Here is a 23,130-nt window from a genome sequence, read left to right as displayed (position 1 = left end):
TAGCTGAGATTACAGGCGCCCGCCACCACGCCTAGCTAACTTTTGTGTTTTTAGTAGAGACGGATTTTTTTAGTAGAGACGCGGTTTCACCATGTTAGTCAGAATGGTCTTGATCTTCTGACCTCATGATCCGCCCGCCTTAGCCTCCCAAAGTGCTGGGATTACAGGCGTGAGCCACCGCGCCCGGCCTCTGTTTTGTTTTATACATGTAATGTATTCACAAGTATCTTTACAAAGTGATTTTGATACTCTTTTGTCTTCTCCCTAGAATCTCTTTGTTCTGTAATAATTTTTTTAGTTTATTTTGATCTTATTTTCCTCTTCAAAGCCTTTCCTTAAATATCTATTCTATGTTGCTTATCATTTGTAGTCTTTTTTTTTTTTTTTTTTTTGAGAGGGAGTCTTGCTCTGTCACCCAGGCTGGAGTGCAGTGGCGCAATCTGGGCTCACTGCAAGCTCCGCCTCCCAGGTTCACGGCATTCTCCTGCCTCAGCCTCGTGAGTAGCTGGGACTACAGGGGCCAGCCACCACGCCCCGACAATTTTTTGTATTTTTTTGTAGAGACGGGGTTTCACCGTGTTAGCCAGGATGGTCTCGATCTCCTGACCTCATGATCTGCCCACCTTGGCCTCCCAAAATGCTGGGATTACAGGCGTCAGCCACTGTGCCCAGCCCTGATTCTATATTATAGTGAGTTGTACAATTATTTCCTTATATGTTACAATGTAATAATAATAGAAATAAAATGCACAATAAATGCAATGTCCTTGAATCATCCCAAAATCATCTCCCACAACCTTGTCTGTGGAAAAATTGTCTTCTGCAAAACTGGTTCCTGATGCCAAAAAGTTTGGGGACTGCTGGCATAAGTGGTCTCATATAGTATTTGTCCTTTTGTGCCTGGCTTATTTCACTTAGCATAATGTCTTTAACGTTCATCCATGTTGTAGCATGTGCCAGAATTTCATTTGTTTTTAAGGCTGAATAATATTCCCTTGTATGTATTTAATACGCCTTGTTATCTTTTCATCTGTTGATGAATGCTTGGGTTGCATCCACCTGTTGGCTATTGTGAATAGTTTTGCATTGCCTGTCTTTCTCATGATCGCCATCCTATTTCACATCTAGCAGGTGTGAGATTCCATTGATTGATTGATTGATTGAGACAGGGTCTGACTGTTGCCCAGTCTGGAGTGCAGTGGCATGATCTTGGCTCACTGCAACCTCCATCTCCCAGGCTCAAGCAATTCTTCTGCCTCAGCCTCAGCCTTCCGAGTAGCTGGGATTATAGGCATGCACCACTACCAGCTGGCTAATTTTTGTATTTTTAGTAGAGACGGGGTTTCACCATGTTGGCCATGCTGGTCTCGAACTCCTGACCTCAAATGATCCACTTGTCTCCGCCTCCCAAAGTATTTGGATTACAGGTGTGAGTCACTGCGCCCAGCTAGTAGGTGTGAATTTCTATGTCTTAGTGGTTTTGATTTGCATTTACGTGATGGCTAATGTTGTTGAGTATCTTTTTATGTGTTTATTGGCCATTTGTCTATTTTCTTTGGGGAAATATTTATTCCAAAATTTAACCTATTTTTAAGTGGGTTATGTATCTCTTTATTATTTCGTTGTAAGAATTTTTTTACATATTCTAGATAGGAGTTATAACAATTTTCTCCCTTTTTCTGGATTGTCTTTTTTTCTTTCTTGATGGTGTCCTTTGAAGCACAAAGATTTTAAATTTTGATATAGTCCAATTTATCTTTCTTCATTTGTGTTTTTTTGCTCCTTGTGCTTTTGGTGTAATATCTAAAAAAACATTGCTACACCAAGGTCACAAAGGTTTCTGTCTATGTTTTTTTCTATGAGTTTTATAGTTTTGTCAATATCTCTTATATTGAGCTCTTTTATCCATTTGAGTTAATTTTTGCATGTGGCATGAAGTAGGGGGTATAGCTTCATTGTTTGCACCTAGACATCCAGTTATCTCAGAACTATCTGTTGAAAAGCTTATTCTTTCCCCATTGAATTGTCTTGGAACCCTTACTGAAGATCAATTGACTGTATATGTGAAAGTTTATTTCTGGATTCTATTCTTTCATCTCTTCATCTGTCCTTATACCAGTAGCACACTCTTGATTACTGTAGCTGTTTAGTAAGCTTTGAAATCAGAAAGTATGAATCCTCCAGAAAGTTTTTTAAGGTGGGTTTGGCTGTTCTGGGTCACTTGCATTTCCATATGAATTTTAAGATCAGCTTGTCAGTTTCTGCAAAGGAGCCAGCTGGGATTTTAATCAGAGTTGCATTGACTATGTAGATGAACTTAGGAAGTACTGCCATTTTAACAATATTAAGTTTTCCTCCATGAACACAGGATGTATTTGTACTTATTTAGGTCTTACTTTAATTTCTTTCAATCATAGTTGTGTTGAATGCAGACCTACTTTGAATTAATTCTAAGTTATTTTTATGCTACTTATTGCTTGACAAATATAATTGCTTTTAGTTTTTAACTAGTTTTGATGTAATGTGAAGTGTATTTGGACCATGTGAAGCTTATTTCTGCTTTGAACTTTAGTATAAATAGGTTATAATAAAATCTCACTGTGCTAATTTTTTGGTTATGTGAAATAGAAAATCAATGTAAATTTAAAAATTTATTCTGGGCCGGGCACGGTGGCTCACACCTGTAATCCAAGCACTGAGGGAGACTGAGGAGGGCAAATCACAAGGTCAGGAGATGGAGACCATCCTGGCTAACACAGTGAAACCCCATCTCTACTAAAGATACAAAAAATTAGCTGGGTGTGGTGGTGGGCGCCTGTAGTCCCAGCTACACAAGAGGCTGAGGCAGGAGAATGGTGTGAACCTGGGAGGTGGAGGTTGCGGTGAGGCGAGATCGCGCCACTGCACTCCAGCCTGGGCGACAGAGTTAGACTCCATCTCAAAAAAAAAAAAAAAAAATTCATTCTGAAATGCCATAGATGTTGAAGCTCTTCTGGCAGATGGTTATAAAGAGGAATATATAATCTTTCTATTGAGAAAATATAATCAATAATGTGAATACCTAAGGTAGTTTATTTTACATATATATCTCAGTATTTATTTATTTTTGAGACAGAGCGTCACTCCTGTCACCCAGGGTGGAGTGGAGTGGCAGGATCATGGCTCATTGCAGCCTGAACTTCTTGGGCTTAGGTGAGTCTCTCATCTCAGCCTCCTGAGTAGCTGCGACTACAGGTGTGCGCCACCATGCATGGCTAATTTTTTGTATTTTTCGTAGAGGTTTCCCCATGTTGCCCAGGCTAGTCTCAGACTCCTGGACTCATGTGATCTGCCCGCCTTGGCCTCCCAAAGAGCTGGGATTACAGGTGTGAGCCACTGTGTTGGCCTTATGTTTTATAATTTTTAAATGATACTTTTTATTCTATTACAAAACATATATAATTGTAAAAAACTTGTAAAATATAAAAGAGGAAAAAGACAATAGAAAAATTGTTTACGATGAAATTCCCAGTTAAACAGCGATTACATTTTTTTTTTTAAAAGCCTGTTGCTCAGGCTGGAGTGCAGTGGCATGATCATAGTTCACTGTAACCTCATACATCTCATACATTTTGATATCATTACTTCTGTTTTTATACATAATGTGTTCACTTTGAAAGAAGAGATTATAATTTTATAATGATTATTTTCGTTTAATGATCATGATCTCATTGCAATTATTGATCGTTTAGTTTATTCCTGAACATTTTGTTATATATATTTTTGCTGTTGTGAGTGGGCTATTTCTTATAACTTGGCATTTGTGCCTACATTCAATTTACCTATAGGAAATTAATTTTTGCATATAATTTTTTTAATTGGTGCAGTGGCACAATCTCAACTCACTGCAACCTCCGCTTCCTGGGTTCAAGTGATTCTCCTGTCTCAGCCTCCTGAATAGCTGGGATTACAGGTGCATGCCACCACCCCCAGCTAATTTTTGTATTTTTAGTAGAGATAGTGTTTCACCATGTTGGTCAGGCTGGTCTTGAACTCCTGACATTGTGATCTGCCCACCTCAGCCTCCCAAAGTGCTGGGATTACAAGCTTGAGCCACCGTGCCCAGCCTGTTTGTATGTTTTCTTATATCTTTCATCTGAGTTGCAAGGGGCACATTGGGTTTCCAGGAATTTTCTTAGCTAACTCTGTTCCTTTATCTTTTAAGGTTCTTAAGCATAAATCCTCTTTTTTTTTTTTTTCTGATGGGAAATACTGGGGCATAGCCCTAGGAATACAAATTATGTTTAAATAGAGCACAAAGTACCATCTCAAAGGAATAACTGATGGTGAATGGTGATTCATTTTATTATGTATCAACTCTTACGAGGCTTAATAAATAATTGAGGTTTAACACTTAGGTAACCGTTCTGTATTTAAGTCTGAAAATTTTTTTATGTTACAGTTTCAACTTCACATTGAATATTCTGTAAAGCAGAAATAAATTGATTAGCATTCTATGAATGAAAAATAAAGCCATGGGTCGGGTGCAGTGGCTCACACCTATAATCCCAGCACTTTGGGAGGCCGAGGCAGTCGGATCACCTAAGGCCAGGAGTTTGAGACCAGCCTGGCCAACGTGGTGAAACCTTGTCCCAGCTACTCAAGAGGCAGAGCCAGGAGAATGACTTGAACCCAGGAGACGGTGGTTCTGGTGAGCCAAGATCGTGCCACTGCACTCTAGCCTGGTGACAGAGCAAGACTCTGTCTCCAAAAAAAAAAAAATTAGCTGGGCATGGTGGCGTGCACCCATAATTCCACTACTTAGGAGGCTGAGGCAGGAGAATCACTTGAACCCGGGAGACAGAGGTTGCAGTGAGCCAGGGTTGCACCACTGCCTTCCAGCCTATGTGACAGAGTGAGACTCCATCCCTAAAAAAACAAAACAAAACAAAACAAAAAAAACCCATGCTGATAATCGAAAAACCAGTTTGCCTCATCACAGTTTAGAACATTGAATTGTAAAGATCTTTTTTCTAGTCCTGGCCAGGCTTAATGGTAACATGAGCAATTCAGTTACTTTCTCAGAGTTCTATATTTCTATCTGTAAAATGGAAATGATGGTATGTACAGTTTAGGATTTTTGTGAAAATTAAGTGAGACTGCAACTGTCTTGAATAGCAGTTGAAGTACATTGATATAGGTGACATTTTACAGTGGTGTCTTCCTCAGCATCTTGTTAGTTCAGTGTTTTAAAGCTCTATATTAGTCACAGAAACAAAGTCTAATTTTTGTTCTTTTGTTCTCATTTCAGATTACAAGTGGACACCTGAGTCAGCAGGACCTGGAATCCCAGATGAGAGAGAGCTTATCTACATGGACTCAGATCTTGTTGTCACCCCCATTAATGACAATCCAAGGGTACAGAAAGCACTCTAACAACTGAGTTGTAGACTTTACTGAGATCTGAAATCTGCATGAGATTTTCATTCAGAATATTATTTACTGTCTAATCTTTCCTTTTCTCTTGTCTGCTTCTGTTTCATTTGTGCTGCATGTCTGCATTTCCAGGTCCCGCTCTGTCTGCAACGCTTTCCTCTGCCTTCACTTCCACTTCACTGGAGTTCTAAGTTTTCTCCCCTCTGTTTTGAATGAGTCAGCTCTGCCTCTCACTACTGCTTTCTTCCACATGCCACGGAGGGGTTGCCAGCCTCTTGACCTCAGACCTTAGCTCTCAGTCCCATCGTTTCTCCATCTGCACTAATGTGAATCACTCTAAGTATTCTAGTCTCTGACGTATTTTGAAGGCAGAAGCAGTCAGAGGGCACTGCTCACCAGGCTGGGCTGGGCAGGCAGATCACACGGAAGCCCTGCCCTCTCACAGGTTGTTAAGACTGCATGGGAGATGGTGAGGAGACACTATGGGAGCTGGAGGAGTCACGGTTCACAATGTACTTCTAAACCACTGTGAGTTTTTTTGCTTCTTGCCTTTTGGAATATAATACTTTATTGCTAGGGGAAAATGAGTATTTACTTTAAAAAACAGATGCATTTCTAAGTCCCTGTGTTTTGTCTTGACTTCCAACTCCACAACATACATTCCACTACTTACTCTCTATTTTAATTTTCCTGCTTCTGTTACTTTTTTTTTTTGAGATAGAGTCTCCCTCTGTCACCCAGGCTGGAATGCAGTGGTGTGATTTTGGCTCACTGCAAGCTCCGCCTCCTGGGTTCACACCATTCTCCTGCCTCAGCCTCCAAAGTAGCTGGGACTACAGGCGCCCACCACCACACCCAGCTAATTTTTTGTATTTTTAGTAGAGACAGGGTTTCACCATGTTAGCCAGGATGGTCTTGATCTCCTGACCTCGTGATCTGCCCACCTCCACCTCCCAAAGTGCTGGGATCACAGGTGTAAGCCACCACGCCCAGCCTTCTTTTTCTTTTTTAAATCTCTTTTTCTGTATTAATTCATGACTGTCTTTTCGTATCTCATTGGGAACAATACTGTGGTTTATACCAAAGGGTTCTTGGATTCATGTTTATTTTCTAGACAGACAGCATTTTATATAGATTATTTAGCTATTTTTCATAATGGAGCTAATCCTTTTTGTGAGTTCATATGTGTGGCAGAGTAACTTTATTATGCTAAGTTTGATGTGCATTGGTGCATTTTCAAAGTGGGTTTTCTAGAACAATTTGTGATATCTTTCCCAGGGGTGTCCAGTCTTTTGGCTTTCCTGGGCGGCACTGGAAGAAGAATTGTCTTGGGTCACACATAAAATACACTAACGATAGCTGATAAACTAAAACACAAACAAACAAAATTGCAAAAAACATCTTACAATGTTTTAAGAAAGTTTAGGAATTTGTGTTGGGCCACATTCAAAGCCGCCTTGGGCCGCATGAAGCCCATGGGCTGTGGGTTGCACAAGCTTGCCTTAGACGATATTCTTTGTTTCTTTTTTTCCTCTTATAACCATATTTGATAGTTTATGGGAAGCCTTAGTCAGTGGACATTTTTGTGTTTAACTTTTAATTTTAAACTACTTTTAGTCTTAGAGAGAAGGTTAAAAAATAGTTGAGAGTTCCTGTATACGTTTTGCCCAGCTGCTCTTAATGTTCACATCTTATAGGTCTATAGTATAGTTAACAACACCTGGGAATTAGCATTGGTATAGTGCTAGTCAGGCAGGATAATCCTTACCTGTTCCTCCTTTTGGAGGGCAGTAGAATGTGGTAGTTGGAGTTGCATCATACTTGATTCATATCTCTGTATAATGATGTCATGCAATACCCTGATTGCTCCTTTTGAATTCTTTCTGAAAAAGGAAAAATAAAACATGAGTATAGTGCTGTTAACTAAACTACCAAATTTATTTGAATTCTACCAGTTGCCTCTAATGTCCTTTTTTTTTTGTTGTTCAGGATCCCACATTACAGTTAGTTGTTATGCCTCCCTAGTCTCGTATAGTCTGCCGTAGTCTTTCATGGTTTTGTCAGAATTTCTCAGACTTTTCTTGCCTTTCATGACCTTGACAGTTTGTCTTTTTTTTTTTTTTTTTTTTTGAGATGAAGTCTCACTCTGTCACCCAGGCTGGAGTGTCGTGGTGTGATCTCAGCTCCCTGCAACCTCTGCCGACCGGGTTCAAGCTATTCTCCTGCCTCAGCCTCCTGAGTAGCTAGGATTACAGGTGCCTGCCACTGCGCATGGCTAAGTTTTGTAGTTTTAGTAGAGATGGGATTTTACCATGTTGGCCATGCTGGTCTTGAACTCCTGACCTCATGATTCACCTGCCTAGGCCTCCCAAAGTTCTGGGATTACAGATGTGAGCCACCGCACCTGGCCTTTGTATGTTTTTGTAATACAGGTTATAAAACGTATGACTCAAGTCCTTGACACTTTGAAGAGTAACTGGTTCAGTGTTTTGAAGAATGTCCCTTAATTTAGGCTTATCTAAGGGTTTCTCATGATTAGAATGAGATTATTAATTTGGATTATGAGATTAGAATGAGAATATGCATTTTAGTAAGAATACTACCGTAAATACGGTAATGCTGGTTACTTAATTGGTAAAGGTTTTAAAAATACTACATATAGAAATTTTGCAGGAGTTAGGTATAGAAATGATGGTTGAATTTTTAACTAAAAGTCTCAAGATGCAGTATCTGGCCATCCTAAGCTCATGGATCCAACTACATGGTTTCTTCACATTTCTCAAATAAATTGTGCACTTTCCAGTTCATGCTATTATGGCTTCCTTGAATGGTGTCTTCTCTGATATAACCATAAAGTTCTAACCATTCTTCAAGACCTCAACCCACCCCCTACCTCTTCTGTAAACCCGGTCTCAACTATATCAAGTAAAGTGCTTGCTGTATTCTCTAAACTACTATTTACAAAAAAATTCTTTCTGTCCAGGGTTTTGTCTGTAGTTATGTCCTACCTCTTTTCAATTGTGAAATATTTTGTTGTTTATCAAATGTTTGTCTCATCTTCCCAACCAGAATGTCAGCTCTCTGAAAATAGGATTGTGTGTTTTATATTTTTGTATCCCCCTTAACCCTTGACATAGAGCCTTACCTTGGCAGGTACCCAATAGATATTTGTTGAATGACTGAATTTCTAATTAGAGGTAAATTATCTAAAGAGTAAGCCAAGATAGGGGTGAATTTTTTCTTTGAGGCTGTATTTTATTACAGATATCAATTGAAATTATTTTAGAAAATAAATTATTATCTATATATGTATGTTTTAATCTGAAAAGGCATCGTTCTTATTCTTTTTGGTAACAAATTTTACACATTCTTTTTTTGTCCTCATTGATTTATTATTTGATATAAGGGACATATAAGGAGACAGATATCCATCTTAAAAATTGTCTCAAAAGTTTTTTTTTTTTTAACCACAGGTAATGAAAAAACCGCCATCAGTTAAATTTGATCCAAAAATATTGCATCTACCAGCATTTTCAGGTAAGATCATAAAGGAGTTATCGAACATGTAGACTCTTTGTATACAGATACAAATGTGAAATTTATTCAGAAATGGAATATTTGTATGTGAATAACTAAATTTTTTTTGTCTTGACAGTTGGTTATATTCTTGGAGCAGTGTTAATGTGAATTGTAAATAATCTGTAATTCATTTGTGCCAGCTGTGGACATTTCTCAGCTGAGTCTGGGCTGTCCTGTCCTCTTGTGTGTGGGGAGGTTCCTATAGATCTGGGCAAGTTTTCCTGTAGAGTGGGTTGGGGGAGGGTCTCCTCCCTTCCCTTCATAGAGCTGGTTGAATTTCCACCATTTATGGCAGGTGTAGGTGCACAGGGTTGGGGACAACAAGGAAGGATTGGGATTCTATTGGTGGGACCAGAACATTTGAGAATGGGACTAGGTGTTTCATGACTGTGGAGATGGTGTGGTAGTGGAGATACTTAAGGGATAATTATTACATTTCTGTTGAGCTAATGAAAATCTTATTTAGGGTGAAAGTCAGAAATTTTTACATACCTTAAACTTTTTTTTTGTTTGTTTGTTTAACAAATTATATTTTAAGCTGTTGAACTCAATTTGGGGAAAATTATTCATTGTGGCTAGAGTAGAATCTATGATTTGAAGTAAATTTAAAATATATTTAGGTTTCAATAAACCAGCTAAGGGTTTATATCAGTCAACTTAATTACCGATAAAAACAACCAGAAAAACCTGTGGAGAAGGACGTTTAAAGACCAAAGTGAAGCCAAATATTAATAATAGTGCTTTCATTGCCAAGTAGGTCTATTTATGCAAACCTAGAGAATTATTACCGGGAAATACTATTTCCTTTTTCTTCTTTGAGTTATTTGGGAAATTATATTTATAATATGTTTTGTCTAAAGATTGAGATCAGCCAAAAATATGTTAATTTTAGGGGGTATCACATTTCCTAGATTTTGCCCTTTTTTTGTATATGGATTTGGAGGTAGGCATTTCAGGTGATTTTAGCTATCATGTTTTCCTCATCATTTTTTACAGTAATTTTATTGGAACTTTTTAATAACTGTGGGATTTGTGCTTTTTGCAATATTTGCGGGTTGATTTATTTATACAAAGGCTCTTTTGTCTTTTACTCCAGTTGTATTCAACTTTACATTTTGTTATAGTCTAGGTTGTGGGACAATTCTGCTTTAGACATCTGCTTGGTTTGAAAGCATAGTTTTCCATTGAAGTGGTTAAAAAGTTTCCATGGATAGATAAAGAGATGGGAAATATAGAAGGACAAATAGAAGTAGTGTCATCTTTGGAGTATTTTTGGTTTTGACAGTGTCGTGTTTTCTTTGTCCTCATCTTAGCTGTCATAATTCTGTGTTTATTTCTCATGTAGTGTTTCCAGTAGTTGTCTTTCTCATCATTCATACTTCTGTTATTTTCTTTCCTTGGCGGTGGATAAGTTATAATTTCTGAAAGACCAAGATTGGAATGACTTTTTTGCAACAAGTGTGCTCACAGATCGACTCCATTGCGAAGAGCTCGAGGACCTCCTGAGCCAAGCTTAATCTCCTTTGCTGTTTGTGCGTGGTGGCTGGTCACCAGGAGGTGGCCACCAGGCTTCTCCATTCCCCACTGGTAGGCCTCTGTGATGTGACTTATGCATTTAAATTTATGTTTTTTAGAGGCTCAAACAAGTGCTAAAATAGCAATTTGATTTAACTACCATGAAAAAACTGATTTATCATGATTTTAGGTTTATGGAAATTATCCTCTGCTTAATCCTTAGGTCTTACAGTAGATGAGAGTAGATGGTGATTTTGAACTTTCTGTTGTTGTTGTTGTTGTTGCTTGTAATACTCAGATTTCCATTTTATGTTAACTTGTAAGATTTTAAAAAAATATATAGGCTGAGGCAGGAAAATGGCGTGAACCCCGGTGGGGGGCTGAGCCTGCAGTGAGCCAAGATTGTGCCACTGCACTCCAGCCTGGGCGACAGCGAGACTCCGTCTTAAAAAAAAAAAAAAATATATATATATATATATATATGAAATTGGGCCAGGTGCAGTGGCTCATGCCTGTAATCCCAGCACTTTGGGAGGCTGAGGTGGGTGGATCACCTGAGGTCAGCAGTTTGAAACCAGCCTGGCCAACATGGTGAAACCCCGTCTCTACGAAAAATACAAAATTAGCCTGGCATGGTGGTGCACTCCTCTAATCCCAGCTACTGGGGAGGCTGAGGCAGGAGAAACACTTGAACCTGGGAGCCAGAGGTTGCAGTGAGCTGAGATCGCGCCATTGCACTCCAGCCTGGGCAAAAAGAGCAAAGCTCCATCTCAAAAAAAAAAAAAAAAAACACGTGATATCATAAGACCTTTTCCCTTCTCATCAGTGACTGGAATGAACTGCCCATGTGGAATGGGTTGTGGGTGTTGGTTCCTTTACTGGGTCATCTGGTAACCTGCAAGGTTTCTGCTGTGACCTTGAAGGAAGACATCAATCCTCTAACAAATTTTTTTCCTATCCTCTGGGAATATTACTTTTTGGACTATCTTGGTCCATTGGTAAGCTCATGGGAATTTGTCAGAGTTTTTTTTTGTTTTTTGTTTCTTTTGGCTCATGTTTAGCATCGGTTGGCAGAGTGTTTGGAGTCATCCTCAGAAAGGAATTATGGTGGTTCAGAGGTGTTTTCTGTAGTGGGCCCTCATTTGGGAATTGGCTTGAAAGAATTTAAGTTCATTTGCTTCCAGGATATTATTAAGTTTACTTTTTTCTATAGTTGGTGTGTGTCTATCAGGTAAGGGCAGTCATTTAGAGAATATAAAGTGTTAGGAGAAACTAAAAGTACTGTTCTTCGTTTTTATTTTAATCTTATTCATATACAAGTGCCTTTGTAATTTCGTAAATATCACTTTTGGTGTACAGTATAAATTTCCTTTTTATGAAGATCTGAGCTGTTAACTTTGTTGTCACTTTCTGTGTTTCGTGACTTAAATATTTTAATTTTTTCTTTTTTTACACTTACATTTTTTATTCTAGTTCCAATTGCTAATCCAGCATTCGCAGATAGCTCTAAACTGCGATATGTAAGTAACATTTATATTTTAAAATTTTTTTTCATGACTTTATTAAGTAGTTACAGCATACATACTTATCAAAAGCAGAGTCCCAAATAATTATCATAAATTTTTCTGACATAATGATGACTCTACTCATAGGCAATTTTTATGGGCATTCCAATTATAAATTCTAGAATATTTAAAAATAGCCCTTCTCCTAATATACAATGCTGGGATTATCTAAGCTACTCCTGGAAACTTTATTAAGTGTTCTTGTTTTTTTATTTTCATAGAGACAAGGTCTCTCACTATGTTGCCCAAGTTGGTTTTGAACTCCTGGGCTCAAGTGATTCTCCCATCTCTGACTCCCAAAGTGTTAGGATTACAGGTGTGAGCCACTGCGCCAGGCTGTTAACTGTTTTGAGTATTGGTTATAAAATACTTCAACCCTGATCCCTGTGTATTAATTTAGTTATACTTCCTCAAAATTTCCCTTGGCCATGCTTATCTGTCCCTCATGTAGCATGTAGCTTCCCTATGATGTTATTTATAATCTAATGAGATTATGATTTATAAACTCCCAATGGAAGGAAGTGTCCTTGCTTTTTATAGAAGTGACATACCAGGTAGAAAGCACCATAGATCAAGTGTTAGAAGGCTCTGGGTTCCGGTTGCCTATAAGACTCGGACAAATGATTATCTTTTTCTCATTCTCTGTTTCCTGGGGAGGGTGGGTGGAACAAGGAAATGGCATAGGTTTAGGATTCAGACAGACCTGGGTGTGGATCAAAGATCTGCTTTCTGGGCCAATTACTTTAATTGCTGAGCCGCAGTTTCCTCATCTATAAAATTGGGATGGGGATGAGATAACCACTTCATAGATTTTTGGTAATTATTCCACTTTGAATGAGGTAAATATATGAGATACTTTATATAGTGCCTGATTCTTAGTGGGTATTTCATTTACAGTGGGGTTGGGGTTGTAGAAGTTGCAGTTATTATCATGAAGCTTGCTTATCTCATGATTGTTAGGACAAGCACATGAAAAATCGGAGGTGAAAGGATTTTGTGAATTGTGGCAGTAGTATAATAATTATTCTTCTATGCTGGTAAAATATGGGTGAAACAATAGGAGTTTAGAAAATGCTTAATAATAAGGGTAATTCTTATTATACATCTTGTAATGTTACTGTCCCAAAGTAAAATCTGGTAATAGAAAGTAGGATTTAATACTTTGAGCATTTAATACTTTGAGAAGGCTGATGGTATGCTCATTAAAAATGAATCAATGAAATATTTATTTAAACACTTTTATTTAAAACGTGTTATATCTTTGAATGGGGTGCCCCCTGCTAACATTTTCAAACAGATATCCCAAATCATTTCCAAGTACAGTTATCCCTCTGTATCAGCCCGGAGACTGGTTCTAGTATCCCCTTGGATACCAAAATTCACACATACTATTTTTCCTCTGCTTTTAATGAAGTTTGATTGTAAAACTGTTTTAATTTGAATAAAATGATACTGAGGTAGACAATTTCTCTGGTAGGAATCTTCTTTTATTCTCCTTCATTCAAAGCCACTTCTAGTGAGGTTTTCTCTGATCTCAGGTTATATTACCTTCATAGCATATGATAAAGGGTCCTTAACTTAGTCTGGGAGATAATTATTATTGAAGTAGGTATATTTATTTCTTAGTTTTGTTTTTCCTATAAAAATTAGAATCACATGATATAATTTTATGTTTGTTTTCCCCCATAACACATATATTATGTATTTTTAATGTTATTAACATTTAAAAATAAAATACATAATAATTAAGGTAAACTTTTTATATGTTGTGAATATCTGATCATTTTGCTTACTAATTTTGGATAGTATTATAATGTTGGAAACAACATTGCGATGAACATTTTTGAGATTAAATCTTTGTGCCCGCTTTTTCTTTTTCCCTTTAGGGAAGATTCATAGAATTAGAACAAATTAGAACAAATGGGTAGAAGGCAGTAAATATCATTGTGACTTCTGAAAAATTGCTGAAGTGCTCAAATAAATTGTGTCAATATATAATCCCAGTCAATGTGTTTAAAATGCCTTTTGTTAGAACTTCCAACATTGAGTATTTATCAAATTGTATATCCTTCTATCCTTGCCAATCAACTTTGTGAGGTATAATTCATATATAGTAATAGTGTAATACTGTAATTTTTAAAATGTGTTAATTGTAAATTATGCATAATTTAAAATGTTCCATTTTAGCCATTTTTATGTGTACAGTGGCATTTAGTTCATTCCCATTGTTGTATAACCATCACCACTATTCATTTCCAGAACTTTTTCACCATCTTAAACAGAAGCTCTTTACCCATTAAACGGTAACTTTCCCTTTCCCTTCCCCAGTCCTGGTGACCTGTACTCTACTTATTCTATCTTGGTGAATTTGCTTATGGTGAGTACCTCATATTGCTACCAAAACATCAAGGAGTTTGGTCTAGGTCCTGTTGCTCACAGCACAGAAAGCCAATCACGGAGACGATGAGTGTTGCTAGGGAAGAAGGCTTCAACTGGGTGCTGCAGCTAAGGAGATGGGAGATCAATCTCAAATTTGTCACCTCAACTGACTAAAACCAGAGGTTTATTTAGCAGGGAAGAAATGTAACCATGTATGGGAAAACAGGAGTTAGGGAAGGGTGGGGAAGAGAAGTTGGTCGACAGGAAGCAGGTAGTTGGTTAGGCAATTGTGATGAGTGAGGTGGTCTGGTGTCTTATGGTCCAGATGTGGTGATCTGGTAAGTTTCAGTTCCTTGATAACTATCTGGGAGGCCTGATGGTTGGTTTCCCAACAAAGGAATTCAGATAAGACAAATGTAACTTTCTCAAGTTTTAAGACTGGGAGGCTCAATTTCTATCTTTATTTTAAAAGACTGTAAGCATCAGTTCTATAGGACAATTGGGCTGCATTCATTTACAAGTTTCATCCATGTTGCAACTAACGTGTCAGCATTTCATTCCTTTTTAAGGCTGAATCATATCCCTTTGTATGTATATACCACAGTTTGTTTATTTTTTCATCTGTTGTTGGGCACTGGCTTGTTTATATCTTTTGGCTATTGTGAACAATGCTGCTATGAACATTAGTGTTTTCTGTTTTTGTTTTTTGCTGACAGCTATCCCTATGGGTGTGAAGTAGTATCTCATGGTTTTGATTTGTATTTTGTGACTAGTGATGTTGAACATCTTTTTGTTTGATTGTTGGCTATTTGGAGAAAGGTCTAATCAAGTCATTTGCCAATTTTTATATTGAGTTTTATGTTGTTGAGTTGTAGGTATTTTTTATATATTCTAGATATTAACCCCGTGTCAGATAAGTGATTGCAAATATATTCTCTCATTACACTGGTTGCTTTTTACTGTGGCAAGTGCCTTTTTGAGATATGAATTTAGGAAGAATTTTTCTATTTTTTAAATAAGAGTTTTATACTTGAATAAGGTAAAGTAAATGCTCATCCATCATTAATTTTTTAATAAAAACACAGTTTTCCTGTTTCTTTGCTGTAGTTCTCCTCTTCGTTGATTATATTTTATCATTGGATAGGGTTTTTTTGTTGTTTGAGACGGAGTCTCGCTCTGTCGCCAAGGCTGGAGTGCAGTGGCGCAATCTCAGCTCACGGCAATCTCTGCTTCCTAGGTTCAAGCGATTCTTCTGTGTCTGCCTGCCGAGTAGCTGGGATTACAGGCACCTGCCATCATGCCTGGCAATTTTTGTATTTTTGTAGAGACGGGGTTTCACCGTGTTGACCAGATGGTCTTGAACTCCTGACCTCAGGTGATCCACCCACTTCGGCCTCCCAAAGTGCTGGGATTATAGGCCTGAGCCACCATGCCCGGCTGGTAGATTTTTTGTTTTGCTTTCTTTTGAAGAAGACCTCTCAGTGGCTTACCTCTTTGCCATGCTTTGGTGTTTGAGCTCTCTTCCCTGTACTAACTGTAGCTCTGTAGGACTTGGGGGTCAACCTTACCTTTTTTTCCCCCGCTTTTGTGTGTCTTGTTTGAGTTAGCATTTCTTTTTATTCCAGACCTGTAGATTTTACTAGATTGTCTCTAGGAATCTCTTTTACTAATTTGCTTCAGCCTGCCTTCCTGCCATCTCTTTTTACTAATTTGCTTCTGCCTGCCTGCCTTCCTGCCTCCCTCCCTCCCTCCCTCCCTCCCTCTCTCCCTTCCTCTCTCCCCTTCTTCCCCTTCCTTCCCTTCTCCCATGCCTTCCTTCCCCTCTCCCATCCCTTCCTTCCCTTCTTTTCTTTCCATTTATATTGAGATAGAGTATTGCTCTGTCACCCAGGCTGGAGTGCAGTGAGGTAATCTTGGCTCACTGCAACCTCCACCTCCCAGGTTCAAGTGATTCTCCTGCCTCAGCCTCCTGAGTAGCTGGGATTACAGGTTTGTGCCACCATGCCCAGTTAATTTTTGTGTTTTCAGTAGAGATTGGTTTTCACCATGTTGGCCAGGCTGGTCTCGAACCCCTGACCTCAAGTGATCCACTTGCCTTGGCCTCCCAAAGTGCTGAGATTATAGGTGTAAGCCACAATGCCTATCCTCTTCACTCCTCCTTTAGCTTTTATATTACTTCTTAGATTTCTTCCTCTCTTATTTCATCCTTTTTCTGTTCCTGAAACCCCTACAGGATGGGTGTGCGGGTTTGTGTCTCTTGACTCTTTTTTCAAATTTTCTTTTGCTTTCTCACTTTCTCTTGTTTATTGAGATATAATTCACATACCATAAAATTCACCATTTTAATGTGTGCAGTTCAGTAGGTGTCAGTATACTGAAAGTTGTTCAACCATTGCCACTATCTAAATTCAGAACAGTTTTCTCACCCAGTGAAACCCAGTACCCATTCTTCTCCAACCCCTGGCAACAACTAATCTGCTTCCTGTTGGCTGATTTGCCTATTCTTCATATTTCATATAAATGGAATCATACAGTATGTGGCCTTTTGTGTCTAGCTTCTGTCACTTAGCATAATGTTTTCAAGGTTCCTCCATATTGTGGAATGTGTGAGTACTTCATTCTTTTTCTACCTGAATAATCTTTGTATGGCTGTTCCACATTTTGCTTATGTGGTCTTGATGGACATTTGGGGTTGTTTCCACATTTGGCTATTATGAATAATGGCGCTCTGAACATTTGTCCACAAGGTTTTGTGTGAACATATACAATTTTATTTCTCCTGCAGTAGTGAGATTGCTAGATAAAATGGTAACTCTGTGTTCAGCTGTTTGAAGAACTGCCAAACTCTCTTTGTTAAACTTTTATTTTAGGTTCAGGGGTACATATGCAGGTTTGCTATATAGGTAAACTCATGTTATGGGGGTTTGTTGTACGGATTATTTGATCACCCAGGCACTAAGCTTAGTAAGGAGCAATCATTATTTTTTCTGATGCTCTCCTTCCTCCCACCGTCCACCCTAAATAGGCCCCAGTGTCGATTGTTCCCTGTTTGTATCCATGCAAACTTTCTTCTTTTATTGCTCTCCCTTGACTTTATCTTTGAGCTCTCAAGCTTGGTATTTATCCCCACTCATTTTATTATTTAGGATTTCCAGTTAATTTTTTAATTTGAACAATCATATTTGAAAGTTTTTGTTCATGTTCTTTTTCTCTGATTGGTCCTTTTTCCTAGCTGCCTATATTTGGCGTGTACTTTTGAATTTGAGGATAAATATTAGGATTATAAAAATTCTCTTCTTGGAGCAGAATTTAGAATTAAATATTGTTATTAACGTTTAAGGCTAAACGTTAGGATTATATAATATAAGCCTGGAACCTGGACTTTGATAAAAAGGGAACAAAATTTGGATTATAAACATTGTATTCTTCTCTCTTGAACTTATAGGTCACTTCTTTTTCATCATGGTCCTGCTTTTTAACGCTGTTTATTTCTCAAATGCCTGGTGATCTCTGGTTCTTCGTTTATATTATGAATAAATGATGAAATTGATTGGTATAGAAGTTGGCAATACGAGTTTGCTTTATTCTTGCCTAAGTCTCTTTCTCCAATAGCCTCTCCTGTAAAGAAAGGGCCGGTATGTGGGTAGGTGAGGCCTGTTGACTGGTAGAGTTTAATTTGGGGTTCCAGCTGGCTGAAGATCAGATAGGCAGGCTGGAGGCCTCTGCAATTGCCAGGGTGGGTTTTTCTTTGCAGTGGAGCTGGCTTTCCTCATTTAACCCCTTCCCCGCTTCAGTATGTGGAGGACCACAGTCGCTGCTTCCTGCATCCATCCATCCAGTGAGCAAGGTGGATTGCTCACTGTAGGAACAATTTTCCGCATTTACCCAGGAGGCCAGGGCTGCAGGGTTTATTCCATGTACCAGGGAAGGGAGATGGAAAAGAGACACGGTCTGATTGGCTCAACTGTTCCTTGTACAAGGACACAATTTTTCCTTGTGCAGTTGTTTAATCTGATGATTGTCTTGTGGCTCATTCTTTCTTCTTGTCTTAGTTTATTCCAAGTCCCTGAGGCTTCCTTGGGAACGTCTGTCTACCTGTGGTTCTTAGACAGGGGATTCCTTTGTTGATTCTCTGTCAGTCTTAATTTTATTTTTGCATGTCTGCATCTGAGATTTTCTCAAACTTTCTAGTCCACTTTTAGCCCTCCTTTTTGTTTCCAATTTTCCTTTAATAAAAAAAGCTTGTATTTTAGAGACTCTAGAGGGTTCGGAAAAGTGAGTGTCGAGTGTTTAGTCTGCAACCATTAAAGAGAGAGAATGTCTCATAAGTTTGGATCTGTGTTACTTACATGATTGTGATTTACAGATGCTTGCTTTCTTTCCCTTTCCCTTTTATTTTTTCTTTTCTTTCATTTATTTATTTTATTGTTATTATTTTTAGAGACTTACTCTAAAAAAAATAGGGTCTCACTGTGTGCCCCAGGCTGGAATGGGACTACAGGTACATGCCATCATGCCTGGCTAAATTACAATTTTTTTTTTTTTTTTTTTTTTTTTTTTTTTTTTGGAGAGACAGAGTCTCACTTTGTTGGCCAGGCTGGTCTTGAACTCCTGGCCTTAGTGATCATTCCATCTTGTCCTCCTAAAGTGCTGGGGATTACAGGTGTGAGCCACTGTACCTGGCCAAAGTTTTCACTTTTTAATATGAGGTATAAGGTATATAGAAGTGCTTTATTTACTTATTTATTTATTTATTTATTTATTTATGAGAGGGAGTCTTGCTCTGTTGCCCAGGCTGGAGTGCAGTGGCATGATCTCAGCTCACTGCAACCTCCGCCTCCTGGGTTCAACAATTCTCCTGCCTCAGCCTCCCGAGTAGCTGGGATTACAGGCACCCACCATTACACCCAGCTAATTTTTGTAGTTTTTAGTAGAGATGGCGTTTCACCATGTTGGCCAGGCTGGTTTTGGACTTCTGACCTCAAGTGATCCACCCGCCTCAGTCTCCCAAAGTGCTGGGATTACAGGCATGAGCCACCATGCCCGGCAGAAGTGCTTTTAATTCCACAAGTGTTTAGGCTTTTTGGGTTATATTTGCTATTTTTACTTTTCTCCTTTTACTACATCAAAATGAGTCCTTTATAATTTCTGCCCTAGGGAATTCTAAAAATTTATCTTTGTGGTCTAATATAAAATCATTTTTAATGTATGCCATGAATGTAGTCAACTATCTATAATAATGTAGTAATAGTAGCTTGCTCAGTCAGCACCAGTTGTCATGACCCAATGGTAATTTCTGCATGTGGATTATCTCCTGATTCTTAGAACAACATGAGGTACATATTATTATTGGTCCTACTTGTTGTGCCTACCAGGCCCATGAAAGATGAGTAATTATCCCAGGGTACTGTCTCCCTCACCTCCAATGGTGGGCCAGAGCTAGGTCCAAGACTTTGAATTCTAGAGTGTTAGACACCATCCTATGCAGCCTCCCACTGAATAAGGGTGGTCACTGTTTGTAGGGTGTAGAGTTTGATACGTCTGTTACTTTGACTTCATTAGTTTTTATTTAGGATACCTGAATGTGTGAATGTATTGATTAATATATTCATTATTGCCTTCTCTCTGTGCTTGGAGGAGAAGAAAATTGAAGTTTACCACTGCTATGGGTTTACATTGCATGCTTTGTTATTTGGTGTATAAAGATTCGCACCTTAGATCTTCTGTAGGTCATACAGTTTTTAGTTTAAAGGGAATCTTTTTCTGAAGAGTTTAGCCTTGAATTCTACTGAGATTTACATTGGCAATCTTGTTTGCATTTTGTTTGCCTTGTACAGCCATACTTTTATGCACTCCTTTCCTACTAATATGTTTATTTTGCTTTTGATGTTGATACGTTTGTTCAACATACATTTTCAGATGCCCGAGTGTGCTCCAAGCACTGTCTAGGTGTCACAGTGGTGATCGGGATACAGCCCTGCCTTCATGGATCTTCTGGGCTGCTGGGGAGAGAGATAATAAACAAGTCAACGAATGAAAAAGTAACAACAAAATTTTAGTTCTGCTCTAATGTGGTAGCCATTCACTTCATGGGGGCTATTTAAATGAAAAATTAATAGCTTACTCATTCAGCACGTATTGTCAGACACAATGGTACTTTCTGCACATGTATTGTATCCTTTGTTTCTTTTAACAACATGAGGTATGTATTGTTATTCGTCCTATTTGTTGTGCCTACCAGGCCCCAGGGTACTGTCTCCCTCACCCTCAACTGTGGGGGTAATTTTTAAAATAAAAGTTAAGGCCAGATGCAGTGGCTAATGCCTGTAATCCCAGCACTTTGGGAGGCCAAGGTGGGCAGATCAGTTGAGCTCAGGAGCTCAAAACCAGCCTGGACAACATGGCAAAACCCCGTTTTTACTAAAAATACAAAAATTAGCCAGGTGTGTGACACACACCTATAGTCCCGGCTACTTGGGAGGCTGAGTTTGGAGGATTACTTGAGCCCAGGAGGCATTGCAGTTAGTGGAGACTGAGCCACTGCTCTCTAGCTTGGATGATCCTGTCTCCAAAAAAAAAAAAAAAATTAATTTAAATAAATATTTTGTTCCTCACTTGCATCTGTCATATTTTATGGGCTTGATAGTCATGTGTCTAGTGGATACTGGATTGAACAGTGCAGATGTGGGACATTTGTCAGTGCATGAAGGTTTGGTAAACAGTGGTGCCTTAGACGCTGTCATGGAGATGGGTTGTTTCTGAGGTACAGTGTCAAGTCACTGGGGGCACCTGGAGTGGTGACCTGAGAAAACCTGAATTTTGAGAAGGTATCTGTACTGTGAGGGTGTTGCCTACAGGGCATGTGGTACTTGTATTTAGGATTTTGGTAAAAAGTGACTATTCATAAGCTATTTAAAGTTTCTATTTTAAAAATATAGGATTTTTAGGTAGTGCATTTTCTTTTGTTGTAATAGGAATTGTTTTGGTCATATTAGGAAAAATAACTGGCATGTTGATACATTTTTATTTTAGTTGATTAAATCTGGTAGCCGTTTTACTTTCATAGATTAAAAAATGGTTCAGTGTTTCAAAATATTTTGAGCTTGTCTTTGAAAAGAGATAGGCAGGTGCAATGGCTCAGTCCTGTAATCCCAGCAGTTTGGGAGGCTGAGATGGGAGGATTGTTTGTCAGGAGTTCAAGGCCAGCCTGGGCATCATAATAAGACCCCAATCTCTACAAAAGCTGAAAAAATTAGCTGAGCATGGTGGTGCACGCCTGTAGTCCCAGCTACTTGGGAGGTTGAGGTGGGAGGATGGCTTTTCCAATTATCCTACAGATATTTTTCAAAATGATTACTTTTAAACTATAATCTTTTTATTCGGAGGTGGGATGCTAACTCTACAATTGCCTAGAACTTCTTTAATTTGTGTACGTTAAGAAATTTTAATGGGCAATTTAATAAGTGTTGAAATTTCTAAGAATTATCTCTGTATGTTAGAGTTGTGATAACCCAGACCTTTTCCCTGTAGTGCTTCTCTGAGTCTGATTTGTTTTCCTCCATGGGTGCCACATAGGTTTATTTATTTATTTATTTATTTATTTATTTATTTATTTTGAGACAGAATCTCGCTTTGTTGCCCAGGCTGGAGTGCAGTGCCGCGATCTCGGCTCATTGCAAGCTCCGCCTCCCAGGTTCATGCCATTCTCCTGCCTCAGCCTCCCAAGTAGCTGGGACTACAGGTGCTTGCCACCACACCCAGCTAAGTTTTTTGTATTTTTAGTAGAGACGGGATTTCACTGTGTTAGCCAGGATGGTCTCGATCTCCTGACATTGTGATCGCCCACCTCGGCTTCCCAAAGTGCTGGGATTACAGGCATGAGCCGCCACGCCTGGCCACACATAGGTTTACTTTAAGAAGGTAAAAAATAAAAGCTGACTAAAGTACATACTGATTATCCCAGACAACATGCAGACATCACTAAATGAGTGCAGTTCTCATCAACTCACCATTCATTTCAATTAGAAAAAAAGTCATCAAAACTAATTTTTCTGTATGAAATACCTTTTCAAATCACACTGAATGTGATTTATTAATAGTGATTTATCAAATTCAGTTTTCTGCTGGATACTAAAGGAACACCTCATTAAGACTAGTGTTTATGCAAATAGTACAATACTGTAAAAAGTTTGGATTGTAAAAATTTCTTTTAAACTTAATGCATACAGATATGTTATTGTTCAGATATTTAGCACTTACATAGAAACTCACTGATCTACTAACAATTAGAAAAGAGACCTTTAGCCAAATGTCTCTGTATTCAGCAATAAAATGATTAATTACTGTTTTGCTCTTTTCTCTTGTTAAGGCTTTTAAAAAATTTTATTTTTCCTTTTACTATTACACCACAACTTGTTTAAATTTTGTTGCTATTGCAGAATTGCAGCAGACATTACAGTTCATGTCTCCCTGTGTATACGAGGGAGAGATTCTCTGGGCTGTGTAGATGCCCAGTGAATGGGGAATGTGGGCCTGACCTGTCACATTCAACTTTTGTTTCACCGTCTTATATCTAATGCTCATCGTTGCATAATGTAACTAGCTGGGGTTAGTTTCCTCAGTACCTACTCTTCAGAGCCTGTTTTCTCTCCATTTACAGACGGGCCAACGTTGCTTG

At 38.5% G+C, this 23,130-nt stretch overlaps 1 protein-coding gene and 1 non-coding gene across 2 annotated transcripts in view; one reads left to right on the top strand and one right to left on the bottom strand.

Moving 5' to 3' along the window:
- Positions 1 to 23,130, bottom strand: part of LOC129050364 (putative GED domain-containing protein DNM1P46) — an 87,915-nt gene that overhangs the window by 3,921 nt on the left and 60,864 nt on the right. The window lies entirely within an intron of this gene.
- Positions 7,161 to 7,292, top strand: LOC129050613 (U8 small nucleolar RNA). Its single transcript, XR_008514292.1, has one exon. It is a non-coding gene; the product is annotated as a U8 small nucleolar RNA (small nucleolar RNA).

Source organism: Pongo abelii, chromosome 16 (assembly GCF_028885655.2).
Source record: "Pongo abelii isolate AG06213 chromosome 16, NHGRI_mPonAbe1-v2.0_pri, whole genome shotgun sequence".
Lineage (NCBI taxonomy): Eukaryota > Metazoa > Chordata > Mammalia > Primates > Hominidae > Pongo > Pongo abelii.
The sequence above is the reverse complement of the archived record's forward strand: the minus strand, read 5'-3'. Positions and strand labels throughout refer to the sequence as shown.